Here is a 23,059-nt window from a genome sequence, read left to right as displayed (position 1 = left end):
AATTCAGCTCACTCCATGAGGCATGGAGCGCTCCTTATTTCCTCTGCCCCAGGAGAAAGGCAATTTGTGCCAAAAAGATAGGTAGACAGAAGGGAGAACTGGAGAACAGGCCTGCTCTATCATTCTTCCTCTAGCTGTTCTTGCTTCCCAGGATTTCTCTTTACTCCCAACTTCATGACCCTCAGCTTTGGACCCCACTGTTATGGGGAGGTCTTTCCAGGTTTCACAATTCAAATTCCCAAGTATTCAAAGGTTGCTGGCCTGCCTGAGAAAGTGCTGGTATTAGGTTAGGCGTCTCTCCCTGATCTGATATGTTGGTGTCTTGGAAAGGTGGGAAGGGTGGGTAGCGCCACAAGATTCAAAACCTGTCCTCCCAGCCCTGTTCGTTCAGTGTCTCTAACAAGCTGGTGGGGCAACAGCCTCCCTTAGAAGGAGCATATTTGAGCAGACCTCTCTTGCACAGGCCCTTGGAGGAGAATGCAGTGGAATCCTGGGTTTCACATTGTACCCAAGCCTGTGTTCCATTTATCAAAGTGCCAAACTCCCTGTAAGGTAGTCACACTTTTAAGGGGACATACAGCATGAATCCTGGGGTCATATTCTAAGGAGGCTCTGGCAATGATTTAATCATAGTAGCAGTCCTATTCGTTGAGCACCACTTTCATTTTCTCCTTTAATTTTTTTTTTTTTCTAGATGGAGTCTTGCTCTTTCGCCTAGGCTGGAGTGCGGTGGCATGATCTCAGCTCACTGCAATCTCTACCTCCTGAGTTCAAATGTTTCTCCTGCCTCGGCCTCCCGAGTAGCTGGGATTACAGGCTGGCACCACCATGCCTGGCTAATTGTTTTGCTTTTTTTTTTTTAAGTAGAGATGGGGTTTTGCCATGTTGGTTAGGCTGGTCTGGAACTCCTGACCTCAGGTGATCTCCCGCCTTGGCCTCCCGAAGTGCTGGGATTACTGGCGTAAGCCACTGCGCCTGGCCTTCTCCTTTAATCCTTATAACAATGCTGCAAAGGAGTCCATTCCATGGAGGAGGAAGTCGGGGCTAATAGAGGCTAAATTACTTGCCCAAGGTCACCTGGCTCCTAAGTACAGCACCAATGAGTCCAGTCTTCTCCACTGCAATTGCTCTGTAATGGCTGTTCCCATTCATGCTACACGTTAATCACTCCCTATGGAAATCATGTCAGAATTAATTGAAAGCCAAGGGCACTGGGAGAAAAGGGAGGCCTGGATTTTGTGGAGCCCTGATTTGGAATGATAGTACACATAAGTACAGGGAAATGGATGTGTGGAGTAAGTGCTGGGGAAACTTACCCATTCCAGCAGAAGCATTTAGCATCTTACATTCTTTTGCACAATCTTTTCTTCTCTCTGGTATCACTGAGGGTTTGTTGCCTGTAAAAATGTGAGGGAAATTAATTAAAAGTATTTATTTTGCCCCAATTAGAGATGAACTGTGGGGGGCTCTAGCAGAGAATAGAAAAGACCCCTGTGGGACTATGAGATCCCTGTAAATATTCTGAGATGCAACTACATAGCTTCAGACCCTGGAATGGGAGGGAAACCCCTGCATAGGGAGCAGTAAATTACCAACTTCTCCAGTAAATGAGAAAGTGACTCTGCTGGCCACTGGGAGCGGGGCTGCAGAAGCCCTCTGAGGTTTTCTGGAGGAATCCTGCTTCCGTTCCTTCCCATTTCCCAGGTTTGGCTCAACACCGTGATCCATGGTTACTGGGACCCTCAGGAAATTGCTGCTGTGGGAGCCTCCTCTTTTCCCAATCCACCATGCATACTCTTATTAATTTTCAGACAAAAATTATTATTATTATTATTATTTTTTTTTTGATGGAGTCTCGCTCTGTCGCCCAGGCTGGAGTGCAGTGGCGCGATCTCGGCTCCCTGCAAGCTCCGCCTCCCGGGTTCACGCCATTCTCCTGCCTCAGCCTCCCCAGTAGCTGGGACTACAGGCGCCTGCCACCACGCCCGGCTAATTTTTGTGTTTTTAGTAGAGACGGGGTTTCACCATGTTAGCCAGGATGGTCTCCATCTCCTGACCTCGTGATCCGCCCGTCTCGGTCCCCCAAAGTGCTGGGATTACAGGCGTGAGCCACCGCGCCCGGCCTCAAAAATTAATTTTCAAAATAATGATATAATCTTTAAAAGAATTGTATTTCCAGTGGGCAGCAGTCGCTTGATACAGAGCAGCAGGGCCGTGTAACCTGGCTTCTAAATCTTCACCTCTTTGGGTCCGCACCTATTGTTTATTTTTTATTTTTTCGTGCTTCAAATGCACCTTTGCAGAAGGAGATGAACTGGGGGACATGTTAGCGCCTCCACGGGCCTGCTGAGCTCTGTTGGCTGGGTGTGCTAAAAATAACTGGAGAGGTTAAAAAAATGTTGAAGCAGATTTAGGGGCTCTTCTGGAAAATGAAACACAGAAGCTGGGCCCTGGGTGGTTCTATTTAAAGCCGATCATCATCTCATCCATTCCTGTGGATTTACATGCGAAGTCTCTACTCCCCAGCGGCTGGCTGAGGGAAGGAGGGTCTGATCTGCGTTAGGGCTCACCTCCTCCCACGACCCTCTGCAAAGCAGCAGCTGTCCAGGAAAAAGGAGTGCGCTGGGTCTGGCGAGCAGCTCAGTTCTTTCCTTCCACAATTGTCCCTTTGAATTGAGGAAAGCGAAAATAAAGTTTTCAAGGCCAATTTCACAATTTCATCTTCTGTGAAAAGCAAAATCAACGAGGCTATGAAAAATTACAAGCGGTTAAAACACTTTCATGTCGTCTTTCCCAGAGAGAGAGAGAGAGAAAGAGAGGAAATCAGACTGCTTTGTTCAAAGCAACGGCCAACTCAAGCCCTTTTTTTTCTTTCTTTCTTTTCCTTTTTTTTTTTTTTTAAACACATCTGGTCTCAATCTTTATACACCAGTGGACAAAAGCAATTAGACAGCTCTGCTTTCCACGTCATAATAATGGAAGTCATATATTTTCCATGGCTGTCTCATTTGGTTACCCAGCTCTGCAGAAATGGACTAAATGGAATTTAAAATGTGGGTCTTTTCTTGACAGTGTTGTTAGTGACCCGAGGGATAAGTGCTCCAGCATCTTCTAGAACCACTAGAAGTGAAAGAATAGACATTGCAAGTGTGGGCAAATAAACCTCAACATAATTTACATGCCTGTGGGACAGGCCCTTCACAATCCTGTCTTTCCAACAAGCCCGGGGGGACAGGGATGTCTTTTTAGGATGGGTTCAGATTTGGAACGATCTCTTGACAAATCTGCTAGAGAATGCTAGAGGAGCTTTCATTTAAGGTGACACTTCCGCTTTCTCATTGTATTGGTCAGAATTCTCTTGGTTGCCAGGGAGAGTCAACCTAACCCAGCCTGAGTAAAACAGAGAATTGGTTCGTATAACTAACCGTAAGAAGATGAATCTGGTCAGACTCAACTGATTCCGAGGCTTCTTGCAATGCTATCTTCTTTTCTGCTCCCTCCACCTCTCCCAAGATTAGCAACTCCAAGAAAAGGATTGGCTTGGTATCAACAGTTCCAGCCATAATTCTGTAGTTACTCTCACTAAGTCAGGTGCCCATCCTTAAAATGGCTACAGGCTTGGGTCAGTGGTCCATTCCTGAAGATGAGAGTGGGGTCTGCTCCATCAAACCACAGGACTGAGATTGGGTAGGGCTTGACTCCACGAAAGAAAATTGTGTTTCAGCTTCAAAAGAAGAAGGGATGGATGCAAGATGCCATAGCTAGCCTATGTGGGACCCTTGTGAGTTGGAAACAGGCACCCCCTCTAGGCTGATGCAGACCTATGCCCCCACTTCTTGGGGAGCAGATGGCACGTTTGACCTGCCTTCCTCTGGGCAGAAGCAAACCCACACCTAGGACAGATAGTTGAGTGAGCAGAACTAAAGGTGGATATTGACTCACTTGACTCCTTGGCAGGACAACATTGTGCTGTGTGACAGACACCTGAACACTGTAAGTGGTGGCACTGGTGGGCAGGAAAACCAACATATGTCCTCCACATCCACCCCCAACCATTCTAAAATAGATGCCTTACCCCAAGGTTTCTTGCCTGACATGCTTAAACTGTGGCTTATTCATTAGAACGTGCACATCAGCCATTTTACAACTAAATGTTTGCTCAGACTTGGGTGTGTGATGTTAACCCATAGAGGGAGCACTGGGATGGAAAAGTCCAGACCTGGGGCCCAGGAGGCCTGGGATTGATTGCAGCTCTGTGTTTACTATGAGGGCATACTTGCTGTAGTCCTGAGGCTTTTTTAGATATCAGCTTCCTCATTTGTAGGATAAGGGGACCCTTCCCAAAATCCTTCCTTCCTACTCAAGGTCCAGATTAGAAGGAGGCCTGTGGTTTGGGGGTCTTTCTTTTCTCCCAGTTTCCCACTGTTTGTGCCAACGAGTATAATTCTACCTCCAGCCCCCTTCCCCCAGCTGGTCTCCTCAGAAGAAGTTGGTGAAGTTGGTGGTTTTACCGCATTTAGTCGGTTTTACCGCATTTAGTTGGTGGTTTTACCGCATTCACAACAAGAAGTTGTGAAGTTGGTGGTTTTACCGCATTTAGTCACATTTGATCACCTCCAGCTCCCCCTTCAGCAGGTTGTAATTTCCCTCCCAAAAGACACTGGTGATACACAAACCCCCTTTTGCCTGTTAGGCAAATTAGCACCCACTCACCAACCTGGGCCCCTGCAGAAGCTGGCTGGGGACAAACACAATGCATTTGAAAGACCTGAAAATGCAAAACACAGCAGTGGCTGACTTCTGTCCCGTGAGGGTCAGGCCCTCTCAGCCTGAGCAGAGGGAAGACCATTAAACAGGGGCATCTGCAGCAGAGGAAGGGACCCTGCCCTGTAAACCCAACGTCTCCTGCTGCAGGGGGCCCCTGCCAGTGCTGAGAATAGACTTACAGGGCAGAAGTATTCTTCATCATCTTATATGCGGGCACTTAACAGCCTCTTTGCATTTGCCAACCACAAATTCTAGCGCCAAGCACAGAACCCCACACATATCCTATCTCTTCTGTTAGTCTATCAGAACCAAATTTCCTTTTAGGTCATTGTGCCTGGCCCCCGCCACTTTGGCCTGCAATAGTGAGGGCAGAGTGACTAGGTTCGTCTCTGCCAGAGCTGCTGGGGGAGGGCTTGGGGACCATGTAAAATGTTCTTTGGGATGAGTTAGTCTGCTTCTATCTTACCACTCACAGTCAAATTGGTCTTCCAAGTCCTAAAGACTCTGAGTGGGGTTAATCAACGCCTATGGGTGCCACTGGCTGCCACTAGTGGAATATTTTGGGGTCCAAACAACCAGTCATACACATAAAAAAGACCTGTTAATAATTTCTGCTTTATCATTCAGTGTCTTTGGGAGTTCAGAGCATACACAGGGAAATATAATAATGCTGATGCCTATATTTATAGAATACCATTCTGTCCTCATAGCTCTTTTATAGCATGGATAGTTTAGTAGTTAAATGCTTGAACTAAATCTTGACTCCTCCAAAGACTAAGAAAACTTCAGTACATTACTTAACATCCTGGAGCCTCTGTTTGCTTCTTTGTAAAATGCAAGATAATAACAGCCTTTACCTTTACAAGACTGGGGAGAGTTAATTGCAGTGGTCTATGTTAAGCTCTCAACACATGGTCAGACATAGAATGATGGTTCAATACATGTTAGTGACTACTTTTTTTTTTTTTTTTTTTTTTGAGACAAAGTTTTGCTCTTGTTGCCCAGGCTGGAGTGCAGTGGTGCAATCTCAGCTCTCCGAAACCTCCACCTCCTGGGTTCAAGCAATTCTCCTGCCTCAGCCTCCCTAGTATCTGGGATTACAGGCACCCACCACCATGCCCAGCTAATTTTTGTATTTTTAATAAGGACAGGGTTTTGCTATGTTGGCCAGGCTGGTCTTGAACTCCTGACCTCAGGTGATCCGCCCACCTCGGCCTCCCAAAGTGCTGAGATTATAGGCGTGAGCCACCACACCCAGCCATGACTACTATTATTATCCATGAACTCATTTGACTATAAGAATGACTTGTTGTGAAGTTGGTTGGACTGGGATATTTTCCTCTTCTGATAAGTGAGGAAAGTGAGATCAGAAAGTAAAAAGCAAGCATGGGGCCAGAGGAAGCGAAGGGGAGAGAGAGGGGCTCATAGGATTGGGAGATGGCTAACACGAGCAAGGAGCATCTAAGGGGACAGGCCCACCCTCTTGCCACAGCAGCTTTAAGTTTCCTACTGTATGCAAGGGAGGGGTCCTGACCTGCAGAATACTGACACCAAGATAAAGTCATTTAAATTAAACCTACTTACTGAAGGGACTGAAACTTTACAGTAAATAGAGGGGAAAAAATAGATTAGCATTTTATTTTGAAAAAAAGGACACCTTGGCCAGGTGCGGTGGCTCACAACTGTAATCCCAGCACTTTGGGAGGCCGAGGTGGGTGGATCACCTGAGGTCAGGAGTTCAAGATCAGGCTAGCCAACATGGTGAAACCCCGTCTCAACCAAAAATACAAAAAAATTAGCCGGGGGTGGTGATGGGCACCTGTAATCCCAGCTACTAGGGAGTCTGAGGCAGGAGAATCGCTTGAACCCTGGAGGCAGAGGTTGCTGTGAGCCGAGATGGTGCCACTGCACTCCAGCCTGGGTGACAGAATGAGACTCTGTCTCAAAATAAATAAATTAATTAATTAATTTAAAAAAAGAGGACAAAAAATTTTGAAAATAACTTCACCTTCTAACAAAGTTTAGATCATGGTTTAGGCTATGTGCTAATTATTAGAACAAAGAATCTAAACTTTTTTTTCTGATAAAATTGAATGGTATCCTTCACTTCATTTTTGACTTTTATTTCACATTCATAAAGAAGGTCATTTTTTTTCCCCACAAAGGTATTTGACAGCCTTATCAATTTTTAAAGGAGTTTTCTGAACCCTTGTCATTTACATTGTCTTCTCCCCCTGGTCTATTTTCTCCTGGGTAGCTGTTATCTGGTCTCAAGGCTTTGAGCAGTCCTGCTATGTTACTTTCATGAACTCCATGAAACCCTGAGACTTTGCAAGATTTGCAAGTTCGTTTTGTGAACCAATCTGCATTGAATTTGAATGGTAATTTTGGAGGTGCTACAGGCCACAGAGGGGTCAATGAGATGAGTGAGAATGGCTGTGGAATAGGAAGAGACTTTATTTGTGTATAGGCTGTGTCATATTCCCTTAGCAAATAGTTTCATATTATAATAATTTTTGCTTCATAAGCAAGTCATAACTGTAGGCACTTCGGTAACAAATACTCAGATAACAACCATCCCTTGTACAGGAATGCAGCACATTTTTTTTTTAATAAACACAGATTTCTGTGGACAGAAATGTGGTTAAAGGTCTTTTCCATCAGTGGGATGGCTGAGATATCAGACAGAGCAAACAAGTAATGATAGTAACAGATTATATATAACGCAATGAATAAAATAAGAAACCATAGGCCGGGCGCAGTGGCTCAAGCCTGTAATCCCAGACTTTGGGAGGCTGAGGCGGGAGGATCACGTGAGGTCAGGAGTTTGAGACCAGCCTGGCCAACATGGTGAAACTCCATCTCCACTAAAAATACAAAAATTAGCCGGGTGTGGTGGTGCGCACCTGTAGTCCCAGCTACTCAGGAGGCTAAGGAAGGAGAATTGTTTGAACCCAGAGGGTGGAGGTTGCAGTGAGCCAAGATCGTGCCACTGCACTCCAGCCTGGGCGACAGAGTGAAACTCTGTCTCAGAAAAAAAAAATTACAAAAATTAGCTGGGCGTGGCGTATGCCTGTAATTCCAGCTACTTGGGAAGCTGAGGTGGCAGAATCGCTTGAACTCCTGGAAGTGGGAGATTGCAGTGAGCTGAGATCGTGCCACTGCACTCCAGCCTGGGCGACAGAGTGAGACTCTGTCTCAAAAAAAAAAAAAAAAAAAGTCAAGGACATAAAAATTAAAGAAAGAATAAGGAGCTGTTCCAGACTGAAGGAGCCCAAAGAGCCATGGCAGCTGGGTGCAACACGGGATTTTGAACTGAATCCACTTGCTATAAAAATGACATTATGGGGATTGCTGGCAAAACTTGAAAGGGGCCCAAGGATTTGTAGTAATGTATCAGTGTTAATTTCCTAACTTTAAAAATGGTTGTATTGTGTATGTAGAAGGATGTCCTTGTTTGTAGGAAATGTATACTAGAATTTTCAGGGCACCAGGTCAGGTCTGCAACTTACTCTCAAATGGTTTGGGAACAAAAACATTGTTTGTACTGTACTTGCAACTTTCCTGTAAGTTTCAGTTTTTTTTTTTTGTTTGTTTGTTTTTTTAAGAGCAAAGAAGGAGGTCATTTTCACTGAGCAGTTGGCAGATTCACCCAAGGTCCAGAGATGGAGTTGAGAGGCCGTGCCAAGGAGTGGTGTGAGCTGATCTGTGTTTGGGAGAATGCCTGTCAGCTGTGTGTAGGGGTGGGTGTAGGAGGGAAGGCAGATGAGGGTCAGGGAGACTGGAGGCAGGTGGGAAGGGCTTGAGTTTAGACAATGACAACATGTAAAGCAGAAGACAGATTTGAGACCAGTTGAGGAGGGAGACTCCTTCAGATATGGAGAAAGAGAGGAGGAAAAGATAATGAAGGCTTCGAGCTTCATAGAGAGGATGACAGGGGTCAGGAATGAGATGGGGCCTGTGGCAGTGAGCTTGGGAGGGGCAGGTGTCAGGTCCTGTTTGGGGTGTGCTGAATATAAGAAAAGTCTGGCTGTGACATTGGGCTCCTCTCTCATCTCTAGGGTTTCAGCCAATGTGGTTCATCTTCCCAGATGTAGAATTTGAGATCTTGTTGTGACATTTTTGCTTTGACATCAGGAAGCAATGAATTATGATTTTGAACCAGGAAGAAAGATCACAGCAAGCAACATGGATTTGGGATTTTTTTGCTTGGAAGCTAAGAAAACAACTGAGATTAGAAAGGGAGGAAAGAAAGCCTTTGGAGAAGGCTAAGGGGAAAGAGCCTGTGAAAGAGGCAGAGGAGGTGTCGTTAGGAAGGGAGGAGGAAAACCAGTCCGAGTATTTGAGTCCAACTATTTAATAATGTAGGCATGGACCGCAGATTTTCTTCTGCTGAGAAATTTTTCTTCTGCAGTAGAAATTTTTTTCTACTGAGAAAAAAATCCACCATGTCACGAGGGTTTCCCACTTACTTTCTGACATTCCAGCTTCTGTTGTTTTTTCTTACATATAAACTAATGTCTATGGTTAAATGTAGGTTCCCTCCCCATAACACACCCACAATCTGCATAATTCTTTATAGTTCAGTTTCAACAGAAGACTTGGTCAAGCAATTGCCAGAGAGGAGGCACAGTGTAGCTCCTGGGTTCGAATCCCAGCTCTACCATTCACCAGCCACATCACCCTGTGCAAGTTACTTAACCTGCCTGTGCCTTAGTTTCCACATCTGTAAACCTGGGATTAAAAATGTTCCTCCTTCTGGAATTTTTATGAGGGTTAAAGGTGCTAATATTCCATAACTACTTGGAATCATGGCTGGCACTATGTAAGTGTATGTGTTATTAAGTTAGTGGAAACCTAAATGAGCTACTAACTCTATATAGTCCAGTTACAGATACCTATTTGCCAGTGGTATTGAGTGCTTTACAAGTTATTCTTTTGCAAGCAGGACTCCTGTAGGCCTCAAACTTTTGATGCTCAGAGGCCAGTTTAGCCATTCATTTTTTGATAGATTGGAGCCCAAGGGGTTGATCTCAGGAAACCAAAATTGCTCCACAAATATGACCACGGAAATGGTCCCCAAGTGGTGGCTCTAGGAGTAAGGAAACCTGAGTTTCTTCCAGGACTGTCGTATTGGACTTTCTTATCTCTGCTGTATTGGCCCCAGTAATCTAGTAGGGCTGTGCATCTCAGGCTGTAATGGGCATACACACAATTCGAAGATTTTGTTAAAATGCAGATTCTAGCTGGGTGCCGTGGCTCATGCCTGTAATCCCAGAACTTTGGAAGGCTGAGGCGGCAGATTGCTTGAGGTCAGGGGCTTGAAACCAGCCTGGGCCACATCGTAAAAACCCTCTACAAAAAATACAAAAAAATTAGCCAGTTATGGTAGCTCGCACCTGTGCTCCCAGCTACTGGGGTGAGGGGAGTGGGGGACCAGGGGGCTGAGGTGGGAGAATTGCTCGAGCCCGGAAGGTCAAGCCTGCTGTGAGCCATCTTGGAATGGAATGTCACTCCATTCCAGCTTGAGTGACAGAATGAGACCCTGTCTCAGGAGAAAAAAAAAAAAAAAAGCAGATTCTGCTACAATATGAATGAACCTTGAGGACATTATCATCTGAAATAAGCCAGTCACAAAAGGACAAACACTGTATGATTCTGCTTATATGAGGTACCTAGAACAGTCAAATTCATAGAGACAGAAAGTAGAATAGTGGTTGCCAGGGGCTGAAGGGAAAGGAGAACGAGAGTAATTGTTTAATGGGTATGGGATTTCAGTTTCACAAGATGGAAACAGGTTCTTTTTTTTTTTTGAAACAAGGTCTTACTCTGTCGCCCAGGCTGGAGTGGCAGCGGCAGATCTCAGTTCACTGCAGCCTCCACCTCCCAGGCTCAAGCAATTCTCCTGCGTCAGCCTCCTGAGTAATTGGGACTACAGGCATGTGCCACCACATCTGGCTAATTTTTGTATTTTTAGCAGAGACGGGGTTTCACCATGTTGACCAGTCTGATCTCGAACTCCTGGCCTCAGGTGATCTACCCGCCTCAGCCTCCCAAAGTGCTGGGATTAGAGGCATGAGCCACCATGCCCTGCCATGATGGAAAAAGTTTTATGGATGGGTGGTGATGACGGTTTCACAACAATGTGAAAATACTTAATGTCGCCGTACACTTAAAAATAGTTAAGGTGGTAAATTTTATGTTTTATTTTACCACAATTTAATTAATTATTTATTTATTTTCATTCAAGCAGTTACTGTAGCTTTAATGCAAAGCAGGTGCTGGGCTTGTTTAAAAAGAACTAAAGGCACCTACCTCAGCTTTCTAGCATCTTGCACCTCAAGGTGTGGTCCTTGGCACAAAATGAGGGTCAATGAGCCTCACCTGGGAGTTCAGTAGAAATGCAGACTCTCAGGCCTCATCTCTGAATTATTGAATCAGAATCTGCAGTAAATAAATAAATAAATAAATAGGCTGGGTGCAGTGGCTCACGCTTGTAATCCCACCACTTTGGGAGGCCGAGGCCGGCAGATCACAAGGTCGGGAGATCGAGACCATCCTGGCTAACACGGTGAAACCTCGTCTCTACTAAAAATACAAAAAAATTAGCCAGGCGTGGTGGTGGGCACCTGTAGTCCCAGCTACTCGGGAGGCTAAGGCAGGAGAATGGTGTGAACCTGGGAGGCGGAGCCTGCAGTCAGCCGAGATCGTACCACTGCACTCCAGCCTGGGTGACAGAGTAAGACTCCATCTCAAAAATAATAATAATAATAATAATAATAATATTAAAGTGGCTTTGCTTTAATTTGAGTTTGAGTGACACAAGCCAGTTTTGACTGGGACCAATCACAACAGGAAAATGGAAAAAATTAAGTTTTACTAGGGAGAGAGATTCGGTGTTCAGATTTACATTCAGAGTTAACACATTTATTTTTCAAAACACTGTGGAGGAGTACAGAAGTACAAAACATGCTTTCTGTCTTTGAGAAGTATATGTTTTTATGACAATTCGATTAATAAACCACACTTGAGGAGTAAGATATATTAATTTATTTTTAAAAATTAAAGTTCTAGACCCCCATTCTCGGGGTTGGTGAGAAGTTTAAATCAGTCCATTTGAGAAGCTTTAAACACACACACACAAACACACACATACACACAAACACACACACACACACACACACACAGTGTGCCCAGTCAGGGCCACCAGATGTATGGCACTCAGGTTGTGTACTGCACAACTGCAGGAGAAGTTATGCCAAAGACTATGATACAAACGGCCCCTTCTGGAATCATTGTATTGCAGTGTAATGCCCTTCACCGCACTCTGCTTAAGCTGTACAAGAGCTGTGGTGGCTCATGCCTATAATCCCAGCACTTTTGGAGGCTGAGGTGGGCGGATAACCTGAGGTCAGGAGTTTGAGACCAGCCTGGCCAACGTGGTGAAACCCTGTCTCTGCTAAAAGTACAAAAATTAGCCAGGAGTGGTGGTGGGCACCTGTAGTCCCAGCTACTCAGGAGGCTGAGGCCAGAGAGTTGCTTGAACCCAGGAAGCAAAGGTTGCAGTGAGCTGAGACTGCGCCACTGCACTCCAGCCTGGGCAACGAGAGCATGACTTGGTCTCAAAAAAAAAAAAAAAAAAAGAACTGTGGACATTATGCCAGGCAGGGAATGGAGGTAGGCCTGGTCTTTGGTTGATGTGGTCCCTGATGCTGTTACTCCTGGCCCACTCTCCTTTGAAGATCGGTATCTCTGTGGTCAGTTCTGGGCGTGGCTCCAGTCCCTCTGGGTCCAGCTCAGCTGTGGAGGATTTCCCTGACATTCTCAAGGTGACAGCACTCACAGCCTAGTCCTTGCAGGCACCCAGCCAACCATCTCTATCCCTGGTCCTGCCCCCTAGGGAGGGTAGTTTAGAGCAGGCTCACGTTCTCAAGACCTATAGGGCAGCCATGCTCTCTTTCACTCTTAAAGCTCATGGCCACCATCTCCTTTCTGTTAAATGTCTCAGATTAACCATTTGATGCGTCTAAGCAGGGGTTGAAAACTCCGACACATATAAGAACCGGCAGGTACACAAACGAATGTTGCAGGTGGTGTTAGACTTTAGCGGGTGGTGGGGACTATGGTGAATGGAAAGCACATAGCCTGCCTAAAGGCACCAGCTGGACTTGGATCCTTCCCATTTTTGCCATGTGAAAATAGGGGCCCAGAAATGGGAAACCTCTGAGTTTTTCCAGAGAACCCAGAGATTTAGATTTTCATGGGAAATCTCTCACTTTTAGAAAATTGCAACTAATATTTTAAATTTATGTAAAATAATTCGCAGGCCAAATCAAAGATGTCCTGAGCCACACCAACTTTCCATCTCAGAAAGCAAAGGGGGAATCCATCCTACCAGGCAGCTTTCCTTTTTCCCCCAGAAAAACACACACACACACAGACACACACACACACACACACACACACACACACACAAAGGCTGTTAACTCTCCTTGGGGCTAAGGGAAGTCAGACTTCCAGGACACAAAGGCCCGGCTACCTTCTCTCAGGGGAGGGAGATGGGAGGGGGTGGGGGAAATACTTTTCATTCTTTCTGGAGGAGCCAAGGAGAAACAACTCCTTTCTCAGCCAGAGCGGTTAATGGAGTACATTACAGTCTTGATAATTTGGATAGCTATTAGCTGGGGAGTCAGACATAAATAACAACGTGCAATAATTACATGGTAGCATTCAGACAGGCCCAGAGCACAGGCCTGCCAGAGGAGGGGTATGGAGCGTGTAAGGCCCTGAGGTGGGAATGCTGGCTGTGGTAAGAGGCAGGGGCACAGCGGATGCAGCTGCACGAGAATCTGGGGGCCAGATTGAGCACAGGGGGACTGAAGGTTAGGCCAAGACATCTTTGGTCTTTACCCTTGCGGAATGAACAGCTAGCCAAGGCTTTCTATAAGGCGCGTGGCACGACCAAGGCTGCCGTTTTGAGAGTCATTTTGCAGATCAGTTCTTGTGTGAGGGTGGATCAGGAGGGAAAAGAAGGGGACTGATGTGGGAAGACCGGTTCGGAGGCTGTGGAAACTGTCCAGGTATGAGCTAAGGGCTGATTCGGGTGTGGGTAGGGAGAGAGGAAGGGGCAGTCATGGGCACTGTTACAAAAGAAGAATTGGCAGGAAGCGAGGCACCAGGGAGGGGAAGCAATCAAGATAGCAATCTGGGCAGCTGAGCTCTACCTTCCTATCCCAGATCTTTTGGAGAGTGCAGGGGAGAAAGTGTTGGTTTCAAAGGAACAGGTTTATAAATTGCTATGTCCACCATCACCAAAGCATAGAGAAGGGACTCTCCCCCTTCCAAACTAGCACATCTTTTATCAGCTCTGAGATCCAGTTACTCACTTTTTTGTTTGTTTGTTTTTGAGATGTGGTTGCACTCTGTCTCCCAGGCTGAAGTGCTGTGGGGTGATCATGGCTCACTGCAACCTCGACTTCCAAGCCTCAAGAGTTCCTCCCACCTCAACCTCCCCAAGTAGCTGGGACCACAGGCACATGCACCACTACACCCGGCTTATCTATTATTATTATTATTATTATTATTATTATTAGTTAGAGATGAAGTCTCGCTACTTGGCCCAGGCTGGTCTCGAATTCCTGGGCTCAAGCAGTCCTCCTGCCTGGACCTCCGAAAGTGCTGGGTTAATAGACGTGAGCCACCATTCTCAGCCCATCATTTACATTTTAATCTCTCTGACATCAGGGTACATCTCTAACAACCCATGGCATGTCAGAATTGATTAGTGAGTGTTATATCCCTACAAAATTCATATATATATATGTATGAATATATATATTAGAGATGAGAGGTCTCACTCTAGCCCAGGCTGGAGTGCAGTGGTGCACTGTAACCTTAAACTCCCGGGCTCAATTGATCCTTTCACCTCAGCCTCCCAAGTAGCTGGGACAAGTTCATGCCACCACACCTAGCTTTTTTTTTTTTCTTTAAGAGGTGAGTTATCGCTATATTGCCCAGGAGGCTGGTCTCAAAACTCCTGGCCTTGAGCGATCCTCCTGCCTTGGCCTCCCAAAGGGCTGGGATTATAGGCATGAGCCACCATATACCTGGCCAATAAAATTCACTGGTTGAAGTCATAACACCCAGTATTTCGTAATGTGGCAGTATTTGGAGACAGGGTCTTTAAAGAGGTACTTAAGTTAAAATGAGGTCCTTAGAGTGGGCCCTAACCTGAAGTGACTGATGTCCTTAGAAGAAGAGGAGTTTAGGACACAGACATGCAGAGGGAAGACCATGTGAAGACACAGTGGGAGGGTGCCATCTGCAAGCCAGAAGAAAGCTCCCTGAGGAAACAACCCTGCTGACACCTTGATTTCACACATCTGGCCTCCAGGGCTGTGAACACATAATTTTTTTTTTTTCTTTTTAGACAGAGTCTCCCTCTGTCACCCAGGCTGGAGTGTAATGACGTGATCTCGACTCACTGCAACCTCCACCTCCAGGGTTCAAGTGATTCTCCTGCCTCAGCCTCCTGAGTAGCTGGGATTACAGGTGCCCACCACCACGCCCCGCTAATTTAAATTTCTGTAGCAGTCTGTGGTACTTTGTTATGAGAGTCTTAACAAACTAATACGGTGGGTCTGTTTCTTTCTTAATGGTGTGTGACTTGGTAGTGCCTCTTATAATTGATGAAATCTAAGCATCTGAGAGCCTATGAATTGGGGAACTTTCTTATTTTCCTTTTTGTGACTTATCCTTATTCATATAAACATCATTCTGAATTACTTACTATAAAGTTTAGTTTAAAAAAGTCAACTTAATAAAAAACATTCTGATTAAGGTAATTCTTTAATTTTTTTTCATTTTTGCCCAGTTTTCCCATAGAATGGATGATTGAGGTATTTCTATAATTTATCATTCAAACTAGGATAATTTTAGGAGCAAAAAGGGAGGTGCTGTTAATAATTACTCAGGGACAACAGGGGTATGCAGGCGCTGTCCCAGGCAAACAAAAACCTCTAGCCACCCTAACTCTGACCCGCTTGAGAATGTTAAGAGAAGAGCAGGTCATTCCTCTCAGACCTCATCCCTGGATTTCTCTGAGTGCCAGGTCCCAGGCCACCATCTGCTCTAATAACAGCACAAACAATGATGTCACCAACGGAAAAAGACCAGGAGTTTTTGGGTGACACAGAAAGCCCTAGATTCAGAGTGGATCTTATTTTAAATACTGCACCAGAAGAAATGTCTTGGTGGCATGATTGGATAAATTCCCTGAAAGCTCTTGATGTCACAAACACATCTTTCGCAATTGATCTGCCACAATGTAGGAAATTCCCACCGGGCTTCCTCTTTTGAGTTAAAGCACCAGACATTCTTATGAAGATGTGAAAGCACAAAATTACCCAAGAAAAGTGATAACATATTGAGCTGTAAACCTTAACTTATGTGGGCTAATCAGGGAAAACTATCTATTGAGCACTAACCATGTGCTTTATATGTAACAAACCCAGTAGGGTAAATACTACTAGTCCATTTTTTCAGATGAGGAAACAGAGACTCAGAGAGATTAAGTGACTGTCCAAGGCCATACACCTATTGAATGGGGCAGCTAGGATTCTCATGCAGGCTCATGGACCCTGAAACTCTTTCTGCTCTGCCATTTGATGTCTTTTTTTTTTTTTTTTAACCTTCCATACTTTCTTTTCTTATTCTTTCGTTTCACCCTTACCTAATTTTTTAATGTTTACCCAGCTTGCAGATATTTTATATATTTGTCATATTTAGTACTTCATAATAAACAAGGAAGGGTTGAGAAGGAAGGTGGAGATGAAGGGTCACATTTCCTGGTTTGCCTAACAATGGCCCTATATTTCTCTCTGCTGTCACATTCTACCAGAATTAGATCTTCTTCATCTGATAGTCTAAGTGATACGTGTACAAAATATAATGTTAACTGAAAACCCCAGAACCTACTTCCAATACTATTCTTTGGTACTGAATTGAAGAAGACAAGCAAACACTCCCCACATTTTCCTTTCTTTTCAGAAGGCAATTATCTTACACTTAATGGTTTAAATGTTATTAGGGTTACAAGAGGCCCAGAAAAAGACATTCAGAGTAGCAATCAATCACTTTAATACAGCTTCAGCTTATAAAACTGGACAGAATTACTTTTTTTTTCTTATGCTCTGGTGAAGCAAGTTTGTATTCTGTTTAAGCAAAACATCACTCTAACACATTTTCAGAGTTACAGCTGCTGATAATAAAATGCTAGAGTGGAAGTCAAAATAGATATATGGGAATGCAAAACATAGGTTTTTCTACAGCAAGGCAAATTTCCCATTATTCCCACATGTGAACTCAGGAGCAAAATTGCCACATGCCTCTTGTATCATATGCATTATATAGTTCTGCACTTTCTAACTTACTCAAGTATAGGGGCCCTTCAACTTATGTCACCTGAAGAAATCTGCATTTAATGTTCTTTCTCTTACTGAGTTTTGTTTTTAAAGAAAATACTTATTGGAAAAGCAGTTATATTTTGTTCATTCTTCAGTGTCTATAATGAAAAAGACAAGGTTGGCCAGGTGTGGTGATGCATTCTGCAATCCCAGCAACTCGGGAGGCTGAAGTGAGAGGCTCGCTTGAGCTCAGGAGTTCAAGGCTGCAGTGAGCCATGATTGCATCACTGCAATCCAGCCTAGGTGACAGAGCAAGACCCTGTCTCAAAAGACAAGGTCAAGCTTTCAAATGGACATAATATAAGAATTCTCATTGTTATATATAAAGCATTACATATGGGGCCATGTGCGGTGGCTCACGCCTGTCATCCCAGCACCTTGGGGGGCTGAGGCGGGCGAATCACTTGAGGTCAGGAGTTCGACACCAGCCTGGCCAACATGGTGAAACCCCGTCTCCACTAAAAAATACAAAAATTAGCCGGGCGTGGTGGCGAGCGCCTGTAATCGCAGCTAGTTGGAAGGCTGAGGCAGGAGAATCGCTTGAACCTGGGAGGTGGAGGTTGCAGTGAGCCAAGATTGAGCCTTTGCACTCCAGGCCGGGTGACAGAGTGAGACCCCCTCTCAAAAAAAAAGAGCCAAAAAATTACATATATAAAACATATATATATATATATACATGTATATATACAATAAATATATAAATACATAAAATAGCTATAAACAAAGAGAATTAGCCCAGCTTTGAGAAATCTTTTCCTCCTGGAATTTAGTTAGAGGCCACAGCTCAATTATTTGATGGCAGCCTTGGAAAAACTGGCAGTTTATATCTACTTTCAGGCCCCTGACATTGCAATGTAAGACCGGTGGTGTGACGGGCACTTTATAAATGCTCAACAATGCTGCTGGGAGGGAGGGAAGGAAGGAAGAAAGGCAGGAAGGAAGGGGACGGGGAGAAGGGAGGGCCGGAGATGGGGGAAGCAGGGTAATGTTTTCTGGAGGAATCTAACTAATTTGCGTTTCTAATGGCTAATGAAACCTGGAGAAGTAAAACCTAAACAGATATGGTTAAAAGTCCAGGCAACTTTGAGTCACCAAGGGCTGGATGCCCAGCCCCTGTGTGCTCTTGTCCCTCTCCTCCTTCCCTAATTTCTTCCTTCCTGTGGGGCACATCATTGCTCATTAGCACCTTCACCAGAAGGTAGACCGTGAGAAGCGAAGCTCAGTGATTTATTTCTTAGCGTTTCGCAGCTCTCGAATCTCCCAGTGAGGGAGAAGTCTGAAATTAATGGCTAGAATTAGTTATTTGGATTATCACAGGTTTCCACATAGACTTTTTATTATCATTATTATTATTATTAGCTGGGTGGGCTATTGAGCGTTGGAGTCTTATGAATAAAGTTCCCCTATTTTAAATGACTTGAGGGAAGCGAGGCTTGGTTAAGATAAGAAAAGGCTGGTGCTGGGCAGGTGGCTCACGCCTGTAATGCCAACACTTTGGGAGCCCGAGGCAGGAGGAGGATCTTTTGAGTTCAGGAGTTTGAGACCAGCCTGGGCAACAAGGTGGGACTCTGTCTGTCCAAAAAAAATTTTTTTTTAAATAGCCGGCATGGTGGCGCGCACCTGTGATCCCAGCTACTCAGGAAGCTGGGGTGGGAGGATCACGTGAGCCCTGGTCGAGGCTGCAGTGAGCTGTGATCATGCCACTGCACTCCAGTTTGGGGGACAGGGTAAGATCCTGTCTCAAAAAAAAAAAAAAAAAAAGAAAAAAGAAAATGGGAAAAGGCTAGTGTCAGAGTGGAAATGAACAAGAATCAATGCTGGGAACTTCCAATTTCCAATCACCTCCACTACTGGGAGATGGGTCAATTTGACAACAATTTATGTCAGAGTTGCACCAGATCCACACCACATTTTTTTTCATGTCTTGATCTGAGTCTTCGAACAACCGAGGGGTATCATGGACAGAGGTGGGAGGCTAGCAGCTGTATAGCCAATGGAGAATGATCTAGGCAAAATCTGTAAGTTAAGACCTTTGGGTTTTAAAGCATTCTTTCCTCTTCAAAGAAAAGCAGTCTACCCAAATATATCAGTTGAGTACTGGATTTTAGTTAAACTGTATTATTAACTGTGGGATTCAGTTTCCTCTTTTTTTTTTTTTTTTTTTTTTTGGAGATGGAGTCTCATTCTGTTGCCCAGGCTGGAGTGCAGTGGTGTGATCTCAGCTCACTGTAACCTCTGCCTCCCGGGTTCAATCAATTCTCCTGCCTCAGCCTCTCCAGTAGCTGGGACTACAGGCACACGCCGCCACGTCAAGCTATTTTTTTTTTTTTTAATTTTAGTAGAGACGGGGTTTCACCCTGTTGCCCAGGCTGGTCTCGAACTCCTGAGCTCAGGCAATCCACCTGCCTCGGCCTCCCAAAGTGCTAGGATTACAGGCGTGAGCCACCGGGCCCCGCTCAGTTTCCCATTCTTGTAAAAAGATGAGCTTACTCTGTGTAACTCTGATACTTTGTTAAGGTATGGGTGTGGGTGCATGATTTTTATTACTTTTGTAGAATAAAGAGGAATAATGTGGTTAAAGATGGGGCAAATTAAACCTTTCTTCTCTCATCCCCCCAATTGGTTGCCACTAGAAACTTGAAGAAAATAAAGGATTAGGAACCTGGGTTAAAGGGGAAGAGGCAGAAGGTTTTCCCATTCATCTTCTTTCGGCTTCCTGTATACACTTGCATCCAAACACTGGTCCAAGCTGGAGAGTTAGTCATCCTTTTCGGGTCTTTCTCAAGGTCATTTATGGTTGGTCTTTGGGATTAAGTCCTTGGCATCAGCCCACCCTGCCTTTACCCTAAGCCCCAGGTTTAGATTGACACTGACTGCTGAGAGGTGAGCTCTCGGCATTTAGGGAAGGATGCACTTGACTTCTAAGAGGGCAAGGGTTTCATCTATTTGGGATGATGGGGGAAGGGAACTCTGGAAGTTCCAGCCTGTGCTCTAAGGCAAGGTCACCTAGGGTTCCCCTTATCCGCAGGTGGTGGATAGGAATCTCATACCATAACTTTGATGGAAAATAAACACAACTTAATTTTCAAAACAAAAATTTTAAAACAACTCACCAATTTCTATTTTAGATTTCCAGTCTTCCTAGAGTGGTGGAATCTCAATCTAAGTCATTTCTCCTTTTCCTCAGGGGGCTTATGTATTTGTCAAGGTATAGCGGAGCTCAGGGAGTCCCTGGTCATAACTCTACTCAGGTCATCAGAGACACCAAATTGCGCGCTGGGTCCTGTGTTGGAGTGGAGGCCCCATTCTGCTGTTTCTGTGCCTTCCCATGGGGTGGAAATCTTGGAGAAACTAAGACTGTTCTGCCTGGATGCACCATATAGCTGTTTCCTCTGTGGGGTTTCCCTGCCTATGTGGGGCTCCAGGGGAAGCAGGACAACAGTGCCCTCAGCTCCTAAATTTCACCAACCTTTTCAGGGCTTTGTGCCTACCCGGGGTTCTGCTAGGAAGCAAAGCCCATGGCTTCTTTCCTCCCATTCACCCCTTCCTCCCCTCTCTCTGGCCCTAGAGAAACTCGCCCCCAAACGTCAATCCCTCCAACATCTTGCTTCTGCAAACATTTTGTCAGCTCCAGAGGTTTCAGCTTCGAAGATGCCTTTGTTTCTGCTCTGCCCAGGCACATCCTTCCCCTGGGGCAATGAGCTGCTGCCAAGCAGCCTAACAAGCCTGCTTTGGAGGTGAGGAGTGGGATGAGGGGAAAAGTGAAAAGCCAGGGTGGCAGCAGGATGCTGCTAACTCAGAAATAGTAGCAACCCACTCCAATACTGGTGAAATTGGCCTGTTTGATTCCGCCATGTGTCTGTCTTCGCATCTATCCTTAGTATCTCCCTGACACTTGGATATTGACTCATCTACCCCCCAAAATAACCGATTTGGGGGGGTAGATGAGTCAATAAATCCCTGGACACAAAATAACCCCAAATCCCAGAGGGCTCATAACTGTACCCTACTGTCTTAGGGAACGGGAGGGGAGGTCTCTCAGCTCTGGGGAACTGCCAGCCCAACCGCCACTCTTCAAAGGCAGGTGGAAAGGTATTTCCACCGGAGCCTGCAGGGTGCCCGGGGCAGACAGCGACACTTGGAGGCGGCGGGGGGTGGGGCCATGGATGGCGGCGCACCACCGGCCTGCATTTAATAAGCGCTCCCTACCAATTTTTTAGGATCTTGGTGACAGGTTTATTACACCGAGGATAGGAATTTCAGTGGACACGAGCTCTCCCGAGGAAAGGTCTCACAGTTGTCCACTGAAAACCAAGTGAGTGAATGAATTAAAATGTGCCTGAATTCCATTCTTTAAGCCTCTGTCAGCAGAAGCCGCAGCAGCGCAGCGCAAGCGTCCAGTGGTATTCATCAGGTATTTTATGAAACGGAATCTTCAAAGTTCTGTACATTTACTTAAATATAAGCTACAGCAAGACAAAATAAATAAAAATTTAAAAAACGGAATGAATAAATATAACTCAAATAACAAGCGTCTGCTTTTGCCTGGGAAGACAGCCAAGTGGTATGCATTTTGGATTAATTTTTTACAAGGAAAACAAATTAATTGCTTAGTAAATATAGTTTGCTAGACAAAATCTCTCAAAACGTGGGACAAAAATGATTAAAAATGGTAATTAGTGATTCACTCAGTCTGTTTATTGTTTAAAAGTTGGCTACTTTAGCACAAGAGGCAAATATTTGTCTTTATGTTGGCCTTCAAAGTATTGATATATTTGAATAAAGATTAGGCTGACAATCAGGGTTAACATCCAAGGTTTGCTTGAAGCTGGAATTAACTGAAGTCACTAAACTCTGGTGCAGAATCCAAAGCCTAATTCTTGGCAAAATTATTGAAAGATTTAGGGTGTTACAGTATTGGTAGGTGTTTCTGATATTGGATTTCTATGCCGGGGGCCCCTGAGAAACTTCTCAGCCTCTGGGTTAGCAGAGGGGGTGGCACTCAGTTACTCTGCTGTTTGATTTTACCTAAATGTGTTTTTGAAATATTTAAGGAGAGCAAATTTCCAGATTGAAACTGCTTTCCTGGATTCTCTCGAAATGCCACTTGAAAGTTTGTTCTTGATCTGCAGCCAGACACAACAGAACCAAGTTGGGCTGGCATATTTGTATACAAAGGTGGTTGTTGTTTTTCTTTTCCTCCTATGACCCAGCAGGGAAGGATGGTCACCAGTGAAAGAAAAACAGAGGTGAGTTACAGAGCACTCGCATCTTACACCTGGAAGGGTCCTTAGCCTGATCCAAATCCTTCTATGCACAGATCTGGGAACAGAGTGAATAAGAGTGCTGAGTCCTATTACTCCTGAACAGGCTTAGAATCCAAGTCTCCCATCCTAAATCCAATGCTCAGTCTACTCCATGGTTTCCCTAACGCAGTATCTCAGAATATGACTTCTGTATGGCATTAACAGATGTCCCCCATCTCAAGGAGTTCTGTGTTCAAATGCTGGTTACGACAAATTTAAACAAACTGCTTTTTCCTCTTCCAGGAATTCTCAGAATCTTCTGTTTTTGTTTTTGTTTTTGAGACAGCATCACGCTCTGTGGCCCAGGCAGGAGTGCAGGGACATGATCATAGCTCACCGCAGCCTTGAACTCCCAGGCTCAAGCAGTCCTCCCACCTCAGCCTCCTGAGTAGCTGGCACTACAGGTGCCCACCACCATGCTCAACTAATTTTTAAATTTTTTGTAGAGACAAGGTCTCTTTATATAGCCTAGGCTAGTCTCGAACTCCTGGGCTCAAGGATCCTCCCGCCTTGGTCTCCCAA

The sequence above is a fragment of the Gorilla gorilla genome, chromosome 2, assembly GCF_029281585.2.
Source record: "Gorilla gorilla gorilla isolate KB3781 chromosome 2, NHGRI_mGorGor1-v2.1_pri, whole genome shotgun sequence".
NCBI classification, from domain to species: Eukaryota; Metazoa; Chordata; class Mammalia; order Primates; family Hominidae; genus Gorilla; species Gorilla gorilla.
Note: the sequence above shows the minus strand (reverse complement) of the source record.